Source organism: Camelus dromedarius, chromosome 17 (assembly GCF_036321535.1).
Source record: "Camelus dromedarius isolate mCamDro1 chromosome 17, mCamDro1.pat, whole genome shotgun sequence".
Classification (NCBI taxonomy): Eukaryota; Metazoa; Chordata; class Mammalia; order Artiodactyla; family Camelidae; genus Camelus; species Camelus dromedarius.
In genome coordinates, this window is record NC_087452.1 from 30,203,464 (window position 1) to 30,228,469 (window position 25,006).

Genomic DNA, 25,006 nt, shown 5'->3' on the forward strand with positions numbered 1-25,006 from the left:
CCACGACACACACTGAAACACATCCATTCCGTGCCTGACAAATTCTGTACTGCAGGGACCAGCTCAGTGTTTAGGCAGTCTCTTCCATAAAGTTTATTCCCTAGGTCTTTGTGCCCAGAGAATATTTGAAATGATAACTCAATCATCCCATACAGTTAATTTATTTCCAACCTGATGATAAGCAACATAATCCTGGAGGAAGCCAGATTTCCCATTTGAACCCATGACCTTGGATGATTAATTTGAGGCTAGACCCTGAATCCTTCCTAGTTTCTCAAATCTGGTGCAATACATTGAGGTTAATAGGAGGTGACTTCTGCCATAATGCATATATCATGAATATATTTAATAGACTCCCTCATCTCTGTTTCCACCCCATATTATTTACTGGGACTCCTCACACAACACAAAGGGATGACTGAGTGAAAGGACATGGGAAACATTTATGGGAGAACACAAAAGAGGGCGAGAGGGAAGGAAATTATCTTAAAACATATTTCACAAATACCAAGTATAAACTATTAAAATTAATTACCTTGTTTGCTTCCCAGATTTTTCCCTCTACCTTTTGACTTTTAATAACTAAACACTGGTCCACTAGCTTGCTTCTGGTTGATACCCAATTTGCTGTGTTGTTGATTCATAGGCAATTTCACACACTAAGTATCAGCATAGGAATTACTGAACGCCAGGGCTAGAGGGAATACAATCATTTTTTAGATAAAGAAACCATGGGCCAGGCAAGGAAGCGCCTCACCCCAGCAGCTCTCCCATGGACACCTCACACTTCAGGAGACTGTTCAAAGGCCATGAGGACCCCCTCTTTGCTTCCATGGGCCTCTGATTTTAAGTATCCTCAAGCATTATTGCCCTAATTTTACAGATGATGAAACCAGGGCAAGGAGAAATCGAGTGGCCTGCCCAAGCGACTCACTTTAACACTGAATGTTAATGCCAAAATGTCACCATCGGCCCTTCTTGCAGCTGTGGCCTCAGAGGGAAAACATTTTCTTTACTTAAATGAAACCACATATTCTTCATAAAAGAAATCATTTCATTAATTCTGGTTCATATATAAGTAATTTTTTTTTAAAAATCTGATGAAAAAAAGACATGATCGACCCTCTCTTTACAACCTCTTAAGTTTCTATAGCATTTTACTTTTTTAAAAATAGATTTTATTTATTTAGAGCAGTTTTAGGTTTATAGAAAAATTGAGGGGAAAGTACAGGGAACTCGCATACATCACCTCAACCCTGCCCCTGTCACACACACACAATTTCCCCTATTATTAACAGCTTGCATTACCGTGATACATATGTTACAACTAATGGGCCAATACATTATTCTTAACCAAAGTTCGTAGTTTATATTAGAGTTCATTCTTTGTGTTGTACATTTTATGGGTTTGGGCAAATATGTAATGATTTGCATCTACCACACAATAGCATACAGAATAGTTTCACTGCTCCAGAAATTCCCTGTATTCCCATCTATTCATCCCTCTGTCCAAAGCCTGTCCAAAGCCTCTCCAAAGCCCTAGCAACCAATGATCATTTTACTGTCTCTACAGTTTTGACTTTTCCATAATGTCATATAGCTGGAATCACAATATGTAGCCTTTTCACACTGACTTCTTTCACTTAGCATTACACATTTAAAAGTTCCTCCATGCCTTTATATTCCTTGACAGCTTATTTAATCAAACTAAGTAACATTGATTGCATGGATGTACCACAGTTTATCCATTCTCCTACTGAAGAATCTTAGTTGCTTCCGAGATTTGGCAGTTATGAATAAAGCTGTTGCAAATAATTACGTGCAGGCTTTTGTGGAGACATAAGTTTTAAGTCACTTGACTACATACCAAGGAGCACAATTTCTGGATTGTATGGTGAGGGTATGCTTAGGTAAGGAAGGAGCCAAACGTGGTCCTCTTTCATGGTGAGCCCTCAATCATGGCAGCTCACAAGGAGGGGGTCCTCCATACATCTGTAGGATGACAAAACAAATGGCCTAAACTTCCTGCAGTTGTGTTTTTGAAAAGTTGCCAGGAAGAACTTGCTCTGCTAGAAAACCAAGGGAGAAAAGAGGTTTCTGAATCAAGAGTGTATAACATCCCTGAAAATGTTTTGACAAATACCAATGCTGCAGGAATGCAATTTTTAAAAATTAATACTAATGTTACAGACTTTTTAGATTCATATGGCCCACCTTCAACAAACTGTACAAACAAAAATTGTTCAATATTTTTGGGGATATATTCAATAACATTTAGTACTGAATGTTCCATATATTTTAAGGCTACCATCTCACCCAACCCCTAATTCTTTAAGCAGAGTCACAGGACTCTGCTGTGCTGGTAGCATTTCTGAGCCAGCCCACAGTGTTCACAAAGGGTTTTTACAGGAACACGAACGCAGTGCCTGGAAGTGGCTGCCAAGGCATAACTCACCATGCTGTGTCAAGGTTAGACCTCAGTGCCAATAAAGATTTATTAGGTTCAAAAAAACTGAATCAGCAGTGTCTTTGCAATGACCTGAGCACTCAGATTGGCACAGAGCTCTGGAAGTTCTCAACAAAGAGAGAAAAATGAGACTAAAGGACAATTTTTCATTCATACACAACAAAACAAAGATAGGGAACAGCAGACCAAACACAGACAACCAAAAAAGAAAATGAAATTATTTTAGGAGACACCATTAGCTCAGCTCAGCTTCCTTCTATGAGCTCTTTCTCTCTCTGGGGACAACTAACCTACATTCTATTGACCCAGGCCTTGGAATGAGCTGTGCAAATTTCATTCTGGGAACTGCCCTCCAGAACTGGACACTGGGGGATCATCATCACAGAGCACATTAGAAGGGACCTCTGCAATTTCTAAGTAAATCAGACCAGGATGATCCAACTAGCCCTTGTGGACCTCCAAATATCCTACTAACCAAAAGCTGAGAAATTCTACAGATACTGGCTCCAACCTTCAGAGCAGTCAATGGGAGCAGAGCAGTGAAGAGTTTGGCTATATGTACATTTGTACAATGGCATTTCCAGTCTAACCAGAGTGAATGAGATAAAAAAGGTATGTAGGCCAACTGGGCTCTTTTCCTCTCTCCTCCATCTGTAGACTCTTCTCAGTAATATGACTTAATATACCACCTATATGCCAATCCTCCTAAGCCTCCATCACCAGCTCAGACTCCTGCCCTGGGCTTATGCCTCATAGAGCCAATGGCATCTTTTACATCTCCACTTACATGAGATAACTATATCTCACACTTGGGTGGCCAGAGAAGAACAGAGGCTGTAAAGCAAACTCTAGGAGTTATCATTTGTTTCCCTCCTTCCCTCAACCTACCTGCACACACTCCCCCAGGGCCAATCTATCAGAGATTTCTGATAACTGCAACTTCAAATGTACCCTGACTGTTTCTCTCTCCATCTCTACTGATACAACCCCATTCCCAGATCTCTTCACTGATGAATGCAGACAAAAGTTTTCAACTCATTGGAAACTGATGAAGGTAGGACCCCCATAGCTAGCCTGGTTTCCACTCTCACCCCCTGCAGACTAGGCTCCACAGCAGCTTGAGTAACTGGAATGTAAATCAGATCACATCTCTTACTGCTTGAAACCTTTCCATGGCTTCTATCTATACTTCAAGTAAAATCCATCCTCTTAGCCCTGGCCTGCAAAGCTGTATATAACCCAACCCTTGTCCAGCTCCTCAACCTCATCCTTCATAAAGATCCCAGCATCGCACTGTCACAGCAGCAGAGAGACTGTCCCTGATCCCAACTCTAAAGAGACCACCACTCAGGGGCAGGGTATAGCTCAAGTGGTAGAGCACATGCTCAGCACAGAAGAGGTCCTGGGTTTAATCCCCAGTACCTCCTCCAAGCAGAAATCAATGAATAAACCTAATTACCTCCCCCTCATAAAAAAATAAATAAATAAAGAGATCACCACTCAATAACTCTCTAATATCCTATTATCTTCAATCTCTGAAGCATCCTTATCATTATTTCTCATACAGGTGCATGCACACGTGCGCACGCACACACACACACACACACACACACACCTGTAAAGTTTGTTTACAACAGTATCTCCACTGCCCAGAAGTATACCCAGGGCAGAGAATGTCTTCTATAAATATGGTGTTGAAAGAATAGAAACTGATAAGCCATCACTCAGTAAGTCAAACACAGCCATGCTCCTCCCTGCTATTGCAAATGATTTTTGTTTATGTTATTGCTATTGAGTAAAAGACTAAGTAATTGGCTTACATTTGTGGACCATGTTGTGCAGAAGATATGTATCATTAAGCACAGGAATCCCACTAAAGCTTAGGAAGAGGCATGTGAGAACCAAGTAGCCTGAGGACACAAGCCTTAGATCTCATTTTCTAGCCACTGAGTAGAATGACAAGTGGAATTAAACTTAATATTTAAATAGTTTGACCTTTTTTTTTCTTTTGGTTGAATTTTACATGAGTTAAACTGACTTCGTTGAGAAGTAAAAGCACTGACAGAAAACCCTGAATGAATACTAAATAGACTCGAAGACACTCAGGAGAGGCCCACAGATAGAAACCACCAGAACTCCATTAAACTTGCAGCACTGTTCATCATTTTTAATTATACTTGCATTTGTTTTCTTTTTTGGTTTTAGGCCTTAAAAAATATCCTTCATAGTTTATAAGCTTTAAAATAGTGGAAATACTAGTCATTGTTGACTTTTGCCCATGCCTCAAATTCAATTGAAAGTGATATCATCAGGGGGGCTAAAAGGCCCTGTGCTGTATTTAAAACAATAGTAAACTGAATCATGTCTCCTTAATTCCTTGTGTGAGTGTGTTTCCAGCAGACTCATAAAGTGCACCCCAATGCCAATAATTCTAAAGAGAAAAATTCTTCCACTTCCAAGATCCAATCCAAAGCAAATACTGCACAGCATGTATGGGTAGGTGTTGAGGGGCTGGAAGGCTGAGATTTATGTGCAAAGATGAAAAGACCCTGAATGTGTATAGCTTGGCTAAAAAGACATGATAACTGCCCTTAAGTATCTGACAGAGTAAATACCAAAGGGGAAAGAAAACAATGGCCCAAGCTAGACAAAAGAGGCAATTAGAGGTAATGGGAATCTTGGGCCAACATGACAAAAAGCATCATCAAAAAGTCTGGTGGGAAGACTTATAGATGGAAGAATAGTTCTCCTTAGTCCAGGAGCACTACGCAGAGGGGCCTTCCCTGGGGCTCCCCAGCCTTGCCTGGAGCAAGACAAGTTGGCCTGACTTTTCAACCAGGACAAGATGGCCAAAAAAAAAAAACCCAAGTCTGCGGGGAGGTGGCTTAGCCAATGGCTCCAGCATCTCATCACCCAACTCCATCACCTCCCTGAAGCCTGCCAGAGAGAGAGGAATGTTTCCAAGGGGTCATTTCAGGTTCCAGAGCTGAGGCTGGTGTCTTCATACATTACTCTGGCCTACTACGTTGCTTGGGGAGAGATGGTGCTAGGTTACACACCAAAATGCATTGACACTTAAATCACCTTTGTTTAGAGCTGTAGTTTCCAAACTTAGCTGATAATCAAAACTCCCTGGGAAGTGGGGGCAGGGTGGTGGCTTTAAAAAAAACACCAAACCTGACCTCCTCACACCCACACCTGCTGAACCAGGGCCACATTGCTCGTACGGGCAGAGGTGGGAGTCAAACCTATGTAAGTCTGGCTCCAAGACTGCACTCAGCTGCTGGTCATGGACAAGGAGGGGATGGTTACCTCTCCCGACAATTTCAAATTTCCATCTTCGGGGTTTCTTTCAGAGCTATACAGAAATTCTCCTGTCTTCATTGTCCTGCTAATTCTGACTTTGAGGAAGCAGCTGTATCAGTAAGTTAACCACATGACTTAAATGAGGTGACTAGAAAATCACCAGATTTATTGGCCAGAACTTATCAAGATTTACTACCACAGCTGTATCCCAAAGCTTCTGGAAATGGCTGTTTCTAACATTTGCAAATACCTTTGAATAAAGTACCACTGCCTTCCTACTCACTCACAGTTGAAAATGATGTATCTGGGAGATATATGGTAATTTATGGAATAATCCCAAATTTCTAGAGCTGTGTGCCAACCCATCCTGTATGGGCTCCACTGCTGCCCCCAGGGACAAGGAGATGCCTGGTCTGGTTGGGAGGAACCTTTTAAGACCTTAGTAGCTACTTTTTGTTTATGACCTATCCACATGTTGGCTTATGTGTTGGTGACCCCATGAGTTACAACTGACATTTCCTGGGTTTATGTCTGTGATTGGCACAGACCAATTTGTTCAGATTCAAATCACTTTAAGAAGTATTGATTGAACACCTTGTAGAAGTAATAGTAATACTACTGCTACTAAGAGAAGTAATAATCATAAAACCATTAATACCACATCACTGTCTAATTGTACTGGAAGCCGGACTCTATCCTCACAATCATCCTAGAAGGTAGGTGCTACTATCACCTCTATTTTGCAAATGGCTCAATCTTAGCTCATGGAAGTAAAGTAGTTTGCATGGTGAGGGGCAAAGAGGCGGAGGCAGAACTAGAAATCAGGTGCACCTGCTATGCTCTGACCTCTGCTGTATGACCTTCCATTACACCAAGTGCAAGGGTATTACAAAAAAAAAAAAGAGAATTCCCTGGCTCATAAAGGGCCTATCCTCAACTGGGGAAATAAGAACAGCATGTGTATTCATGTATTGACGTAGTACAGGTCATCAAGAGCAAAGTGCCAAGAGGACCAGGAGGAAAAAGACTTAGCAGGCTCTAAGAGATGTGCAGCACAGGGGAAATCAGACTTTGAAAAGGAGAGATCCAAAGTGAGTTAAGGTGAATCAGATGAGTAGCTTAAGAAGACACTGTGGGAAGCCATGAGGGGGCTAAGAATGATGTAACTGGGATGTGCTTTAGAAAAGTTACCTGGCAGCAGTCACTGCCTTAAATACAGTGTGGTAGGCAGGAAGGCCAGTGCTCAGTTTCCAAGAACTATCTCCACAAAAAGTAATGTGCCTGGTGGTGATAGTGAGTCTAAAAAGGAGGCTACCAACTGGCTTGTTGAGTTTGTTACTTTGTGACACAGAAACTGTTGAGATTAATCAATCTTTAAAGTTGTTACATCCCAACTATCTTGGTTACCTAGAACATTCAAACATGGAGAAAGCTGAGAACTAAAGGGTTTTACAAAGGCAGTAACAGAAATGTGTAAAGGTCTTTTGACTCTTGGTTTGAACACCCTTCTAACAAAATAGAAAATGGCAGCAAGCAACAGCAAGAAGCCACCAATAATTCCATGACAAGAAAAAAGTAGACAGGAAATGTTTAAAAATCAAACTCGAGAACTCAAAATTCATACCAGTCTGGAAACATTTGACCCAGATGCAAACAACCTCTGTCTGCCTTACTAAATTATTGTGTCATTACCAATGGATGTGAAAAGTCATTGATGAGACCACAAAGGAAATATTAAATTACAATACCATTCAAGTGGGTAGGCAGGTAGAGGATACATTTAAGACAGAGGTGTCACAAAATTCAAAACATTTTACTAGGCTTGATGCTTCAAGAAACTGGAAAGCTCTCTCCTGTGGAACATTTACTTAGGATATGAGCCAGAAGATACAACAGAGCTAGGCTGATAACAGAAGTGTTGAGCCAGCCATCCTGAAACTTCTAGATGTTCCTGACTGCACTCTAGGAAAGCATGCACAAAATGCAAAAGTGTAAGATACTTTGCAGTTTAGCTTAGAAGAACCTAAAATGCTCTACCCCTTTGTGGTAGAGCCTCTGTACACTAATTTTAATGCAGTAAATTACATTGAGTCCCTAGACACCCAAACCTTACACTCATTGAGGGAAAGACCATGTCTATCTTGTTTACTTCTCTATCTTGGGGCCTGGCATGGTAACTGAAGTGTAACAGATGCTTAATAAAGATTGGATTAATTTTAAAAAATAAACAGCAAAATGATTAGCCTCAATCAGGAAAATACTACACTTATCGGAACTATCCATTTAAGCAAATAAAATAAGAACTAAAGTTAAATTGTGCAAGGAAACCAGTTGGAGTTTCTAGCAAGAGTGCAGTTATTTGAACATTTTTTTTTAAATAGGGGGAGAAGGGCATTCCACTTCTCTTTCAATGGCCTTTCTCTTTCTCGTATTAAAAGCTGTGAAGATTGAACAGAAAGGGGAAAGAGAATCCTGCCCACTGGACAGATCATCTAAGTCTACCCTGACCAGCAATCAGAGCTGAAGGTACAACTAAATTCAGCTACTTTGGTCATAAGACATCAAAAGCTGCATCAAAACTCAAAACATTAGACAACTGCAAAGGCAATTTCTGAACCCAAGGGCTCTCTGTCCTGGGAATGTATTAAAAGGAATTTACATCATGGCAGCCAGCATTCACAGACACATCTTGGAAGGCAAGCACCTGCTCTGAACAGTAGGGTAAAGGACAGAGGTTCCTGATGCTCAGATACAGAAAGGAGTACTGAGGTTGGAAACGGAGGTACAAATTTAAGGAAGCCATGACTAAACAAGACATCCATCCTAACAAAGAAGAGACTCCAGGACGGAGCAGAACATCCCCTAACAAAGTCATCCTAAGGGCTACCATGATGGACACCTGGGTGGTGTGACTTTCCAGGAAGCTTTATGGACAAAAGAGGTTTAAACCTAATTAAGAAGAAAAAAGAAGCTCACTGGTGATTTTAAAGATAAGGAAGTGAATAACGAGAAGTTAGAGAAAAATTAAAGCAGCATAGTGAAATAGAGATAAACACAGAAACACTCTGGAAAGAGAAGAAGCAAACAGCTTGAAGCAGAGTCAAGAGAGCCATTAAGGGTAGTGGGGAGGAGGAGTGACAGATGGGCTGGTACTGCTGATGGGCTCCAGGAAGTCTTTGCTTCAGAATTCCTGAAAGGAGCTGCCTCTTAGGAATGTCTCTTAATGAGAGATTCCTAATGAGAAAGCGCAACGTTCAGAACGAATGGATATGGGAGGCCAGTCATAGACAGATTCAATCCACAGGCTCAGTGGGCTCAAGGTATGGGCACTTCTTGCTCTGCTTCTTCCCACCCTCCTAAGTCCCTCTTCTTTAGTCCTGCAGTGTGATTGTGGAAATGAGAGTGGCAATTGTGAAATAGCTCAGAAACTCAGCCCCCTGCTCCCTGAAATGCCTTTCTTTTTTGCACTCCCCACCATCACCACCATCCTCATCACCATCCCAGATCCATTTTCTTTCTCCCTCCCTGGGACAGAGCCATAAGCCTCTTACTTCCTACTGTGGGATGTTAATCGAAAAAGCCACAGTGGTAATTAGGTGTGTTTCTAACACAAAAATCTCTCTTCTTGACAGAAAAAGAGGATGAGCAAATAATTTTCATGCCGTTTGCAATAATCCATAGAATGAGAAAAACTTGAGTTATGGGTAAAGAAATAGCAGTGTTTCTTCTGTGAACAAAGAGACTCCTGATAATGTGCCTTGAATTTCCATTTAAAAGAAAATAGATGTCTGTGAGTTCAGAGGATCGAGCATTTTCTAACTGAAACATAATATTGTAGATATCAGAGCACTGGCAATAAAATTACCAGAAAATTACCCATTTTTACTTGAATATGAAGATTCTGCCAATTAAAAAATATTTTATCTTGCAGATAAAATGTTTCAATGAATTACCATCACAGTTCTTTCCACAATACCAGCCAATGAAATAAAAAAGAACTCCACTGAAACATGTCAATACTTACTTAGGCTGAGAACAGGGAAAGCCAGATTCCAAAAAGAACAATAATTGGCTATGTTGAACCCATTCACAAGCAGCAAAGGGGTCTATGGTTAGAGAACGGGGCTACAGTCAAGATGCAGATTCTGGCTGGCATGATGAGTGTTCTTGATCAAGCCTTGTGCTGCAGTCAACTTACTACTCCAGTGACCCAAGAGCAGAACAATCTAGGAATTTTCTTTCAAGAAACATTAACTTTTTTGTATTCACACATGGGAGTTGAATAAATGTAAGATGTGATTTTATGTATTTGGGACTGCTTGGAAAGCATATAGCACTATACGATTACATTTATTAAACATATATTTACTAAGTGCCTACAGTGTAGCAGTCCCCCCAAGAGAGGTCCCTGCTTTCTATGGCCCAAAAGTCTGAAAGAGGTAAGTGGACCCATAGACCAATCAGTGCATGGAAGGGCCCTGAAGCGGTTTGTGTGTGCACAGTAGTCCCCAGGCAAGGAGGCAACAGTTCCACCTAGGATGGGGCAGAGAGAAGCCTTGAGTCATCTTACCAGATCCATGAGGTCACCTGTCAAACAGACCCCAAAAGAGCCTTCTGTGAAGGAGCTGTTGATTTTAAAAACTCAGCCAAAACAAGTTATTTTCTGATCTTGTAACAGCATTAATCTCATTCCTTACTCTGTGCCCCCCAAACTTCTGATGTTTAACATAGAAATAAGCAGCTTCTGCATTAAGAATTTTTATTACAAGGCATCTATCAAATCTGATAGAAACATAAGCAGCAGGAAAACTGAAGCATCATCTGAAGTTATCATCTAAAGGACTGATTAATAAGGAGGAATAAAGATCTCCATTTCAGCTGGTCTCCAAAATGAAAGGGAGTGAGTTACAACCCTCCAAAGAGCATTTAAATCACTTCTTCATCAACTTCCCACAACAGCAGGAAAGTGCACTGGTGAACAGTGGGAGCTTTGGAGTTGGACAGATGAGAATTTAATCCGATCTCTGCAATTTTCAGGCTCAGCTACTGGCCTCCCTGCCTCTTCTTCCTTGTGCATAAGGGGTGGGGGGAGGGTAAGGGTAATAACAACATCTGTGTGTTGTGCTGGCAAAAGGGGTCAAAGTGACCCTGCACAGAAAATGTGCAGCATGGCTCTCCACGTGTGGTCAAGGCTCTACCAACATTCCACATAAGACAATAAGGCACAGGACTTCAGAAGCACAAAATCAAGTAGATTTAACCACAGTTCAAAAAAATTATAGGAAAAGGAAAAAAAAATAGAGTAAAAAGATTGCTGATTGCCAGGAGCACAGCAGATTTTTAGGGCAGTGAAACTGTTCTGTATGATACTGAAATTGTAGTTACATGATACTACACATTTGTTAAAACCCATAGAACTGTATGTTGTGAACTGAATGTTTATATCTCTGCAAAATGTGTATGTTGAAATCTAATCCCCAATGTGATGGTGCTTGAAGATGGGGCTCTGGGGAGTGATTAGGTCATGAGAGTGGAGCCTCATGAGTGGGATCAGTGCCCTCGTAAGAAGAGGACTGAGGGCTAGCTTTCTCTCTTTCCACCTTGTGAGGATGCAATAAGACATCAGCCATCTGCAACCCAGAAGAGTGCCCTCACCAGAACCTGACCATGCTGACACCCTGATCTTGAATAACTAGCCTCCAGAACTGTGAGAAATAAACTTCCATTGTTTACATGCCTACTAGTCTATGGTACCTTATTATAGCAGCCCAAACTTACTAAGACCCTATACAACACAGAGTGCACTCCAATGTAAACTATGGACTTTAGTTGACAATAACAATATCAATATTCATTCACTGATTTTAAAAAATGTACCACACTAATGCAAGATGTTAATTAAAGGAGAAACTGGATGGGAACGTGGAGCAAAGAAACATACGAGAATACTCTGTATTTTCTGCTCAGTTGTTGTAAAAATGTAAAACTGCACTAAAAAATAAAATTTCTTAATTTAAAGATGCATGAGAAGAATAACACATAACAATTATGTGACGGCAAACCAATTCACAGAGATCCCAAGTACAATTAACATCTAAATATTATGAACAGGAAACAAAACTATGGCAAGGGCCTTTTGGTATTCTAAAGAGGATAAATCTATTCATTATGCTCCTTGATACAGGCCATTCTGACAGTCTCAAAGGATCTCTTCAGACTGTTGTCCTCCCTGGTTTTATGCTGGACCAGACGCTGGATGAGACGTGTGGTACCCATTACTCAGGAGGAGCCCTCTGTGTACTGTCATCTCTCCCCACTGCCACGTGTTTTATCATCATCTCAAGAAGTGACACTTACAAATGGATCACTATAAATCGGGCCTAAACTAACAATACCCTAACTTCGAGGCAGGGTCATCAAACCTCTGGAGCCAGGATATGGCTTACCCCTTCTCTAGGATGGAAACATTTATTTTAACCCTTCTTAGCCCCAGCAAGGGTCTAAGGCAGGAGGTGCGCTCAATCCACATATACAGGGCAGTGTCCTATGAAGCTTGGCATGGGAGGCAGAGGTCATGATACAAGTGGGATCTTTCCAGCTCCCTATATTTATTTAAACTGAAAACAGCTATAAGAGACACCTGGTTTCCTGGGAAGCTATGATTCAAACACTAAAAATGTAAAAATGCACACATACAAAAAGAGTCAACATGAGAGACCCAGTAACTAATCATGTTCTATCTAAGGCAGGAAAGGCCTAGAATCCTCCAGGGTCAGAGGCAGAGGCCAGTGGGGATGGTGTAAGGTCTCAGGTACTGTGGGAAGTGACAATAATATGTAGTAACTAGATACCATTTTACGTAACAACGAACCTCAGAGAAAGAAAAGTATTTCTTTTCCTGCTCTCCTTCTAGCCTAGCGATTGAGACAAGGAGAAGAAAAGTATCAGACCAGCATTCTGGGCCTCTTAACGCCTTTCCAAACTGGACTCATCTCCTGTCTCCCCACGGGTCACTGGCTCCAAGCCCTGCAGGCCATGGCAGTGAGCTAGAACTGAGCAAGGCTGTTCTGGGTTCAGTCTACTGCCTCCTGTGTCTTCTTTTATGGCCAGCTGGTTTTCCTTCAATGCTAACTATTTAAAGGCTGCTTTTAAAATAAATTTAACAAAATAAATGTAAAGAAAAACATCCTTTTAAACACCCCTATAAATACTACTCCAGATTAGGCAAAAATTATGAAGGCAAAACAGAAATTGTTGGAGTTTGGGTCACTCCAAATCCCTTATTTCAGGGCAGGAGAAACTTGAGACTCCCCCAGAGGAGGAGCAATTTATATAAAGGTCACAGCAGAGCTGGAACCCAGACCAGGTCCTGTGAGTCTGCCTCCAACGAAAGAGACATTCCCTAAGGAACAGAAACCTTCTGATCAGATGGCATATTAGGCTGAAAAGAACTGTATAGGGAAAAATAACTTATTGCCAAAACACAATTTGCTCTTGTTTATGGCTTCCAGCATGCCAAAGAAAATGACAGAAAGCAATGGATGGAATCCTTCCCTCCTTTCCTCTCTCCCTCCCTCATTCAGTCACCAAATATTTGGGGACCTAGACACTGTGCTGGGGACTGAGACATAAAGCTGAATAAGGATACACTAGCTCTGCCTTGGATGAACTCAATCTAATCAGAGGTCCAGCTACCAGGTAATGAAGCACTCCCTGCTGTAACCACGGGGAGGTGGGCTCCTGGAAACAGAGGGGTGAGAGAGAGAGAGGCAACACAAGCATAACTCAGCAGAGTGTCTTAGTAATAATGTTTATTATTCTCTAATTATAAGTGAAGTATAATACTCCACTACCACTTCCTCTAATTATCTGTGACACGGTATGCCTTGCCTATTTCAGCAAGATAAATCCCAAAAACCTCCTTTAAATTAACTGTCTGAATTTTTTTAAAATGCATAGTCTTATCAGCAAAACACCATATACATGCAAATAGGTATATTTATATACAAATTACATAAATATCCACTATTGTGTAACTATCTTGATGTATTATTGTCCTACTATGCATATTATAAAACATACACAAAAATAGACACTTTAAAAAATACATTCTAATATTTTCTTCCTGCATGGAAGAGGTGCATGTTATATACCCTCCTTTAGAAATTACTGCTCTGGCTCAAGGCTTCTCCAAATGAGAGTCCATAACCTTTCTGGCTGGAATCTCTTTGGCAGGTGAGGGTAAGGAGGGGAGTTGGGGATGGTTTTAAAACTCCAGCTCCCTAGTCTGTCTCAAAGCTGACTGAATTAATCCTCCAAAAAGGGCCTATGAATCGGCATTTAACAAGAGTCTCAGGTGAGCCTTAAATTCACTCAGGGCCTAGAAGCACTTCTCTGGATTAGATATATTTTCCCAAGAGGAAAAAACAGTTTAAGAATTTCCTTAATGCAATAAATCTGTTTCAAATGCTCACTATCCAAGAATGTTCACTCCAAACAGCAAGGACAGTAAATTGTTTTTTTTTTGTGTGCCAGTGTCTGTCCACACACAGCTACACAGAGAAGATCCCACTTCCCTCTGGGTCCCGTGGCTTCCTGCTCAAAGCCCCAGACAACTAGAGAGCCCAGGCCTGGTGGCTCCCCTTCGAGGCAGCTCCCCCCCCAACCCCAGATTAGGCTTTGGAGACACCTTTCCACACTTGCTGGTAGCCAGTTACCCACCTTGTCGACCTCAAACCAGTCCTGGTCAGCCACCTTAAGACACTCCCTTCACTGATTTCAGTTTTATCTCTTGGGTCCCAGGAGGTCCCATCATTTGTTCAATGCTGTTCTTCTTAATGATCTGTCATCTAACCTACTGGTTTGGAGGGAACACAAGGCTTCAAGCTTTGAAGCATCAGTTTCACACAGGAAGATGCCCTGCTCCTAGGCCCCTGATCACACTTTCTCCCCTCTCATGCACCTGCCTTTTCCACCTCTTCTCAGAGCCCTCTCCTGGCAGAGACCAGCATCAACCACCATCTCCTGTACATTTCAACAGAATTGTATGTCTCTATTACAATACTCAGTCCCATTACTTCTTAGGATGGCTTTGTGCATAGATTTCTATCATTAACTCAAAACTGTAAGCTTCTCAGATCCTGAAACTGCCTTACCCATCTTTAGATTCCTCTAACGCCTCTCATTTACACATAAGCATGGTTCAGTGGATGGTTCATTGTGCAGTGGATAAGCTGCCTATGACACTCTGTTACAAACATTCTATTATATGTTTAGGTGACATAGTAACAATGTATGACAACTATATTATTTTTGCACATTAGTAAAATGATTATTACGTAGATACACACAGGCCCAAGTTCAAGCTCTTCTACTTGCCAGCAGTGTGATCTTTGCAAAGTCACTTAAAAGCTCTGTGAGGCAGTTTTCTCATCTAAAAAATGGAGAAATAATACTACATCCTTAATACTGTTGTGAGATTAAATAAATTTATAAATATATTATAGTTAGAACCATGCCTGGGTATGGTAAAGATTCAATAATTGTTATTTATCATTCTATTAACTTGACACTTATCAACTATTACCATTGACTCAGGCCCTATGCTATATAGTTGGACTATAAAAAAAAAAACAGAAACAAAATAAAACAAAACAAAAAAAGATCTCACCGTAGCTTGAAAGACAGAGGAAGTACAGGAAATTCTATAAACTATACAAGTGCCATTTCAAGAACTAAACAATGTAAAGATTTGCATGTACCATAAGAATCAGCAGATGGATGAATGGAGAAAGTTCTCAGTACCTAGTGCCTATTAATTGCTGGAGAAGCTCCTAACACTTCCAGCCTCTCAGAGCTTTGACCTTCTGGAGAAGGGGATGCAAGTGGTAACAGCACCAAGATCCCTTTCTCAGATTATATCCATGCTACTTCATCCCATGTGTGTGTACCAGATGACAGGGTGAACCAACCTTCCTAGTTCCTTCAGATCAGAAGGAAGGTTGGGTGCCCCCACTCCAAATTTGTCTCTGCATTACACCTCCAGGTCCCAACATCTCTCTGCACAGCTTCCCATAAATCTCCGTCGAGTTACATGGCTGTGAGAAGACAGGCACTAGAGTTCTGACACAGGTACCAGTTCAAGGATCTACCCCAGGGCTCTACTGTGGGGATGCTGGGCCAGCCACCAGGGGAGTTGGAGTGCTAGGACCTTGGAGTAGAGCAAAAACAAACACTGAAGGAGCTTGAACAAAAGCAGTATCTCCACCTATACTTCTATACCAGTGAGGAATGGAAACCTAACTCACAGGTGCTTACAGAAGGTAGGGAATGTATTAGCTCATATGACTAAAAGGGCCAGGGATACTATCTTAGTGAGGGTGACCAGGGAATGTCTCTTTGAGAAAGGACGTTGAACAGATACCAAAAAGAAGTGCAGGGTAAGCCACATGGCTGGCTGGCTGGGGAATGAGCAAACCAGATAAAGGGGACAACAGATACAAAGGCTCAGGAGAGAAGTGGAGTACAGTGAGTGAAGGATAAAATGGCAAGAAATGAGGTCAGGGGGGTGACAAGGCCAGAGCAGCTCAGGCTTCGTCCCCCAAGGTAAGGACTGTGCCACCTACTGAATAGACAAACCATGGCCTCATACTCATACCTGGGACCCGCTCCATCCAAATCTTATAGACCGGGTGTTAGAAAGAGGTAGATTCCCATGGAAAATCAAGAAGCAGAGTACCAGGAAATAGAATAATGCATATTGTATAGAAAAGAAGAGGAGAAAAGCACAGCATCTATTAACAGAACACTCACAGAAATCCAAAAGCCAACTTCAGTTGGAACACACTCCACTTCCGCAGTCACATAACATTTTACAATTGCACAGCCTGGTGATGATGTGAGGGTTTTGGAATCATAACACTAACATAGATCTCTCTCTATATAATGCAGATCTTTTTGTTTGCCTCTAAGGGGAGAGCGTGAATGCAGTCCCCTACTACCATAAATTATGCAATCAAGTTTCCCACATTTGGGGAAATCACAGGGGTCTGCACATCTGGAGTCCAATGGATAAGCCTCACTCTGGGAAAACCACCTTCGTGATCATGATATGTCCCCTGCCAGGTAAGTATTATGTAATGCAAATCTGAATGAACCAACTCCAATGCCCAAAACGGAAAACGCGCACACACGCACACATGTATGCACAGTCTGACAAAAATGACTTGATGAAACAGACATTAATAAGACCACACAGTGAGTCTTTCATGGCTTTGTTCTTGCATGCTTGTAATTACTTTACAACCCCCTTATAAAGGACTGGAAGCAACACAAATTTATTATGTCTGTTTCAATTTGAGCACCGTTATTACATGATCTGATCATGGTCTGATCATGGCCAGGCTTCACATTAGAGATTGGAAATTAAAAAGTGTGATTTTGTTTGTGTGTGTGATTTGAGCCAAAAGCATCAAACAAGAGAAGGCTCATCAACAGACACATTAGATTGGTGTTCAAAATGTAGCCAGGAGGTACAGGAACCTTAAGCAAGTTCATAGGGCAAGGTGGCCCATGCCGAGGACCCTCATGCAGATGAGGGTCAGGGGACTCCTAAATTTTACAGAGCTTCAGTCAGTCACAGTCCAAAAGTAATTACAGAAAGCAGAGGGAGGAGCTATTTATTCATTCAAAGTTAGCTCAGTTCTTGCTATGGAGAGTTTACAGTTCTGTAAAGTATTGAAGAAAAGGGTGCCAAACCTGATTTCAGGGGGTTCCAGCGCAGGTGGACACCAAAAAAGGGAGATGGCAGTATCTCAACACAGAAACATCTACCTAAGTCCAGAAGAGGTGCCCCATGGTAAAATTATAGAATGTCTCAGGTTTGTTTTTTTTTAATGAATGGTGCATTGGACACATTTAGTTGCAAGTGACAGATATGGCAAACTGACTCAATTTTTTTTTTAAGTGTGAGAGGGGAAATTAATTTTACTTATAAAGGTAAAATGCCCAGCTTAATGCCAACTGTAGCCAGAGCTGTATTCAGAGTGTCAACTGTGTTACCATATACCTCCATGTTTGCATGTGTGAGCCTGCATACACAGCCTGTATCACTGGTGACTTTTGTTCTCAGCAAGCACCAAGTGCTCCCCTTGTGAGGCTAAGGGACAACAGCTGTGGCACCTCCACATTATATCCTGGCAGCTCAGCCATGCTGGTGAAAAAAGAGTGCCTTCGCCCTCATCTTTCCAAAACAAGTCCCTAATGGGGTATCTTTGGGCTGACCCAAGTCAGGTACCCATCCAAAGATAAATGACTGTCAGAGAAAGAAATACACAGACTGTCCAGGCCTGGGCCATGTGTTATACATCACCCCACCCCCACCATGGCCTACAATGAGGAAAGAAAGTCAGGGTGCAGCTTCCAGAGCCAGGGAGATGGATACTTGGAAGGCAGAACACAGCAGACATTCATGCCAGAAAAGTCAGGCATGACCTTTAAGCTCAAATGTATCCAAAACATGCATTAACCTGATTATGCAGCTCTAACATGGAAAACTGGGGATCCCTGGCAAGGGCAGGAGTAGGACCATAAATGAGTCTACAGGGCTCCAGGCCAGACAATCCTTCCCAGTAAACACAACCCCATGTTGTGTCAGCCCATCATTTCCACTTCACTCCTTTGCACTTTGGAAGGATCCCTGTTCCTGGTCCCATAAGAGACCATTTGAAAACACATATACTTTGGTGATGCATCATTATATAAGCTCTTTCTTTACCGGTCATTCGTCCATCCACCCAAACACATTTGTTTTGGTCACTGTGAATTTATTGGAGTTCAACATGAAAGGATACAAGTCAAGGATTTTAATTCTGAACATTTGCAAAAGCAAAATACTATCATTTATACCACCAAATGACACTAGAATACTGTACCTATTCCATGAAAAACTACTGAAGTGGCCAACAACTTTTCTTAACATGCTAAGTATAGAATTATATGTATAAAATTTCCTACTGGTTTCTGATATAAGATTTGGCCAATATGCTATGCCAATTGTTGGTAACATGCTTGCTCCTGTATGGCAGAGGCTTATAGCCCAGGAATTACATTTCCCAGAATCCTCCAGTCAGGGTCTAGATTAGATTCAGCCAGTGAGAGGCCCTGCTCAGAGACATGCAAGAGCAGGAGAAGCAGAGCATAGGTTCTGACCCTAAAGCAATGAGTAACAGGTATTTGAGATTCAGCTGAGGGCAGCAGGAGGCTATGCCAGCAGCTTCCAGCATGCTCCAGCAAATCACCCACCTCGGTATTGCTGAAATCATGGGTGGCATATCCCCTGAGATCCCTACACTTCCTGGTTACCTAAAAATTAGAGTTGGCTTTCTCTGATGTTTGTTTCCTCAACCATTCCAATTATTTTGTAAACATTGAATTCTGTGTTAAAGCTCTTCGTGTTTGAAATACCTGGAGGGATTTCTGTGTCTTTCCTCACACTTTCAAAAGTCTAAAATTCATCAACAGTGTATCTGCCTAACGTAGCGCACATGCTAATAATAGATCATTTCAAACCTAAGGAGAAAGCCCAGGAAGACTTTGGGTCCTATTTCATGAGGCTGAGAATTTCACTAATTCCACTTCAAACTTTTGCATGAAATATGTTAGACTTAAGTATCAACCCAGTGTCCACAAAACATGTTGCTTTTCCAATGACAAATGGACTGTTAAAAATACCAAGACAGGAAAGGATGGGGACGGATAGATTAGGAACTTGGGATGAATAGATACGCATTACTATATATAAAACAGATAAACACCAAGGACTTACTGTATAGCACAGGGAACTATATTCAATTTCTTGTAATGAGCTGTAAGGGAAAAGAATCTGAAAAAATATATATATATGTATATGTATAACTCAATCCCTTTGCTATACACATGAAACTAACATTCTTCAATAAAAAATAAGAATAAAAAATACTATCAAGGAGTCTGCAAATAAAGCAATACGGTGCTTTTTGCACTAAAAATTTGGCACTAAAAATAAGATGTATTACTAGACAGTCAGAGGCATGGGTAGATGGACAGATACTGGTGATGGATATATGAATGTTCATGGTAAAATTGCTTCAACTTTGCTGTACATTTGAACTTTTTCATAATAAAATGTTGGCGGTCAGGAGGGAAACATTATCAGCTCAAATCTAAAGAGTAACATTGGTGGAAGTAATATTTCTAAGTGCTTTTTAAAACTCAGTAGGATTTTATTTGCCTATAATCTAACTTTTCTAACATTATTTCTCTTTCAATATTGGCTTTTCTTTGTCCTTTGTCACACTTAAAAGCAAGTTAAGCACTGTGACTCATCACCCTTAGGGAAATCTTTCCTCCCAAAAAACAACCCTACAGTATCACTAAATACACGCATGTAAAATTCATAATTAATTATTCAATAAATATTTACAGGTCATCACAAATTATACTCTTTAAAGTCCTGAGAAAATTAGAGCTTGATGATTAAATCACATATTACTTTCCACCCTGTAATTACCATAAGCCAGTGGTGTCATTAGTAGTTTATAAATTCTACACACTAGAGTGCATCTTACAACTCACTCACAGAAAACAGCATTATTCCTACTGTTTTAAAAGGCTATTAATAAGGATTTATTTAAATTACATTTCCAATATTTTCATAAGTAAAATATTCTGATCTCCCGCACATTAGCAAAACATCTGTTCCTTATTTAACAAATACTTTTTGGATATCTCTGCTACAGAAGGCACTGTCCCAGGAGAATAGGTTACTCACAGTCCTTCTATTGGGGCTTACATTCTAGTAGGGAAGGAAATAAAAGCCAGATAGATACATTAAAAGGTAATTTTAGATACCTATGAGCTCCTTAAGAAAATGCGTAAGTAAGGCAGTGAGATGAAAATGACAGGGCAATGGGTAGTGGAAATGGGGAGTGAGGGTGGTGTTTTGGGTAGGGTAGGAGGGGGTTCTATCTTGGACAAGTTGGCCAAGGAAAGCTGCCTGAAGTAAGAGAATCTGAGCTAAACCCTGAATAATAAGGAGAAACCAGATTCTGGCAAGGAAGATTCCACTAACAGAGAACCCCACGTGCAAGGGCACTGCAGAGAGAACCAACTTGGCAAATTCAAGGAATAAGCAGGAAAGGGGCTGGGAGAGGAGGACAGGGCCAGGATCTTGCAATAGCCTTGCCAATGAATGGGTTTTGATTTAATTGTAAATGAAATGAGAAATAATGGAGGGCAATAAGCTCTCTACAATAACAAAATGAACTTCCAGAGTAAACACAGTTGCTTCTATGTATAAATTATAAAGACTGCAACATAATACCAAGGTTAGTGAAAATAACACAGCCACTACAGGGATGCCCAAAGATCTGTGGTGATGCTGCTAACTGCTGCTGCTGCTAGACAATAATAATGAGAAGAAACAATTACTAGGCACTTCCTGTGTGTCCAGAACTGGGACACATATTTTACAAGCCCCTGTGAGTGAGGTAAGTCTCTGCATTCATTTTGCAGCTGACCATCCTGAGGCTCAGAGAAAGAAATGACCTTCCCTAGGTCACACAGCTGTCATAAGGCAGTCTGGGTTTGAACCTGGATTCTGGGAACTCCAAAGCCCATCTTCTTCACCATGGAATCAAAAAACCCATTATATGCAAGCCCATTCAATGGCATGCTGGGGAATTTGGCAGCATCTATAAACTGGTCATCACTGAGACAGGTACTGCTCTCCAGTTCGTTTTATCCTAGCACATCCTAACCTGAGTAGATATAAACATACGCGCACACACACACACACACACACGGGTGGTGGGGGGAAAGGAGATGGAGAAAAGATACAGAAAGAAGAAAAACCTAGCTGCAAGTTGTCTTCCAGTCAAAGTTTATCATCTTTTCCTGTGGCAACAGCAACACACTCACAATCTGCTTGGTTCATAAAAGTAAAAGGCAGTGCTACCTCACAGTGGGCTATAGTTCATATTTTCCTTTTTGGCCCATGGTAAACAAGTTACGGTGTTTATTCCTGCGCACCCATCACTCAAGCCTTAGAAGAAAAACATTGTTCCCAAATGTTTTTTTACTGCAGTGTCTTTGTGCACTGGTGATTGCTGTAATTTAACCTCCATAATAAAACAGAATCATCACTGGATGACAATTTATAGCACAGTTTCAGAACTGTTTACTTCTTCCCTCTTGCTCCATTGTGATTACGATTTACTGGTGTTGTCTGCCCTTGGGGTGCACTCCTAGAGCCCTGCCAACAGCCAACAGGTCAGACAAGGCTCTCACTTAAGGCACCGAAATACTTTGGATGCAAGAGTCAGGCTACATCTTAATGACCAGGAAGGGCTCCATGGCTTGATCTACTCGTGTACACGGTGAAATAAACTAAAGCATTCCAGGTAATTCAGCTGTCCACCATAGAATTATGCACCTTCCTGGTAAATCACTTAGACGACACACACACAGAAGCCCAATGTTATATAATTATTTGCCTGGCTGGATGACGGGCAGAGGAAGGGGGTGGTCGTACAGGGAACAACACTGGGGCAATATTGGGAATGACAGACAAAAAACAGAAAAGATAAGACAATAAGACTTGGACTCTAGAGGCACGAAATCAAGTATCAGGAGTAGCAAAAGGGCTACAGCAACAAATCTTCCTACAAAAGATCCAACCTAGTAGTCCCTACAGGGCCTTCAACTACTGTGGGACGACTCTGGTTTCAGCTAATGTAGAGACAGCAAAAGCTGAGCAATTGCCAGCATCAGCCAGGCTATTAAAGGTGCACCCATTTTAAAGGAATCCTTAAGCTAAAAAGGGTTATGCAGCTACAGAAATGGCAGACAGGGCCATCGGAGTCAGATGGACTAGATCTGCCATACTTTCCCTCTATGACCCTGGACCTGCCTCAGTTTACTCATCTGTGAAAAGGGTGAAAATACCACCTACTTCACAAAGTTGTTGAGAAAATGGAATGCAATAATTTGTAAAGCACAAGGTGGGGACCGGATACAAAGAAAGTAACCGAAGAATCGTTCACTATACAGGTTATCATTCTACCTTTGCTCTGTTGCTCGAACTTCATATGTTTGTCAGTATAGCAGCATTAGTATTCACCTTCTCAGTCTGCCATCCTGTGGATGGATGTGTATCTATCAATGGCTCACTTTGTGTATGTGTGTGTGTGTGTGTGTGTGTGTGTGTGTGTGTGTGTGTGTGTGTGTGTGTGTGTACACCTACAACTCATACCAAAGGATGAGTTATTCACACTTTCAGCATATTATCATCATGCAAGGCCTCCTCTTGATTATACTTTCCCCTTCAGCCCTGACCCTCACAGATACCCATTCTAATGAATATGATAGATAACCTTAACTGTGCATGTGTTTATAACAGATGCATGTTGTTTTACATGTTTTTAATTTATATAGATACTATTATGCTGTAAGTCTTATTCTCTTTCTTATGCATTGTTTCACTCAAGATCAATGTGGGTTGCTTTGTTACATCCAGTACATTTGACCTGTCCCTTTCCCTAATGAGGAGGTCCTAGGGACTCTACAACAACCCCCAAAATAAGGCTGCAACCAGCCTCCTCATCTCATCTTTCCTGACTACATTTCTTTAAATCAAGTCACATAGCTTAGATAAATTTATTTTAAAGGGTAGTTAGGGGAGGGTATAGCTCAAGCAGTAGAGCGCATGAATATCATGCATGAGGCCCTGTGTTCAATCCCCAGTACCTCCTCCAAAAATAAATAAACAAATGTAATTACCTCTCCCTCAAAAAATTAAATTAAAAAAAGAACAGTACATATATGTAAATTAAAAAAATGTGCAGTCTATTGTGTATATGTATTTACATGCAATATATTGTATATGTGTAGTCAAATTGTAACAATCCTACCTAATAAAACTGAAAAATGAAAAAAAAAAGCAAAACAAAAAAAAAGGGCAGTTACATCTGTTCTATGAAGGATTAAAACACACATATAACTATTAAAATTGTGAGGCAGCTATGTCTCTGTGACGCCTGGGCTCCTCACCTGCGTCACTTTATTAGACACTGGCCTAAGTCTGCCCACACTGGACACCAGCCTACGGTCCGCTGAAAGTCTGGGGCTGATGAACTCAGGGTTTTCTTCCCTGAATGTTCTGTTTAATCTGCATCTTTGCCTTCCCTCAAACAATAAAGGGCTGTGAAAGGACCAAGCAAAAGCCTCAGAGATTTGCCCGCAACCCCTGGGAAAACACTGCAGTGCCAAGCCCATTCCACATCTCCTTTCTCTGGCAATAAGAAGCCAAAGGGGCAGGTCAGATTCCCCAAAGTTGGACAATCTGGAACTGATCCATCTGCTAATTGTAGCTGAAAATAAAGCAGGGTTCTTGGCTTCCACTGAGAACAGGCCTCTTACGGTATCTCCCAGCACAAAAGAGACCACAGGACCATGCAGCCCCTCCTTCTGAGTGTGCCCTGGGGTTTATATGTCTGGGACTGCACAAAGGCTCCATTTTCTCCAGTCACCAAAGCACACTCAGTGGAGCAGAGGGACAGAGGACAAAGGGGCCGAGCCTTCCACTGAGACTGGGAGGAGCCTTCTCATGGCGCAGCTTCCAATTACTGAGAGGGCAGAATACTTTTTCAAGGGGAAGGGTGGGTGAACATAAATCAAAAATAGAGAGAAAAGTAGGGAAGATGGCAGCCTTGCCTTCCCCACAAAGGGAAAGAGAGACAGCCAATGAGTGATGCAGACACAGAAGCAGAGACAGAAGTGTAAACCCTCCTGCAGCTTCTGGCATCCTCAGCACAACACCCTACTTTTAAGTGAACACCTACTGCTCCCCCAAGCCAAGTGGTGAGGTGTTGGGGTGACACAGGGAGCAAGACAGACACAGCCACTGCCCTGGTGGCTGTGAAGAGAAGCATTCCAATTACCACACAAACAGCATTTATCCCACTTCCACAGGCTCTGTGTGGCCTATTAACAGGCCAGTTCATCTCTAAAACTAGACTCAAGTGGCTACCCCTGGGGCTCACTGCAGGATGAGATGGCATTGCTCATACTTGGTTGCACATTAGAACCTCCTGGGGAGGTTTTGAAAATTCCCCCTGCCAAGGCTGCACTCCGGATTAAGTCAATTAGAATCTCTGATGGAGGGGTTGGCATGAGTATTTTTTTAAGCCTCCAAGT

At 41.5% G+C, this 25,006-nt stretch overlaps 1 protein-coding gene and 1 non-coding gene across 2 annotated transcripts in view; both read right to left on the reverse strand.

Annotated features, from left to right (window-relative positions):
- CACNA2D3 (calcium voltage-gated channel auxiliary subunit alpha2delta 3) overlaps positions 1-25,006 on the reverse strand; it is a 776,511-nt gene that overhangs the window by 581,265 nt on the left and 170,240 nt on the right. The window lies entirely within an intron of this gene.
- LOC116158416 (U1 spliceosomal RNA) lies at positions 16,742-16,905 on the reverse strand. The gene has a single exon (XR_004142718.1). It is a non-coding gene; the product is annotated as a U1 spliceosomal RNA (small nuclear RNA).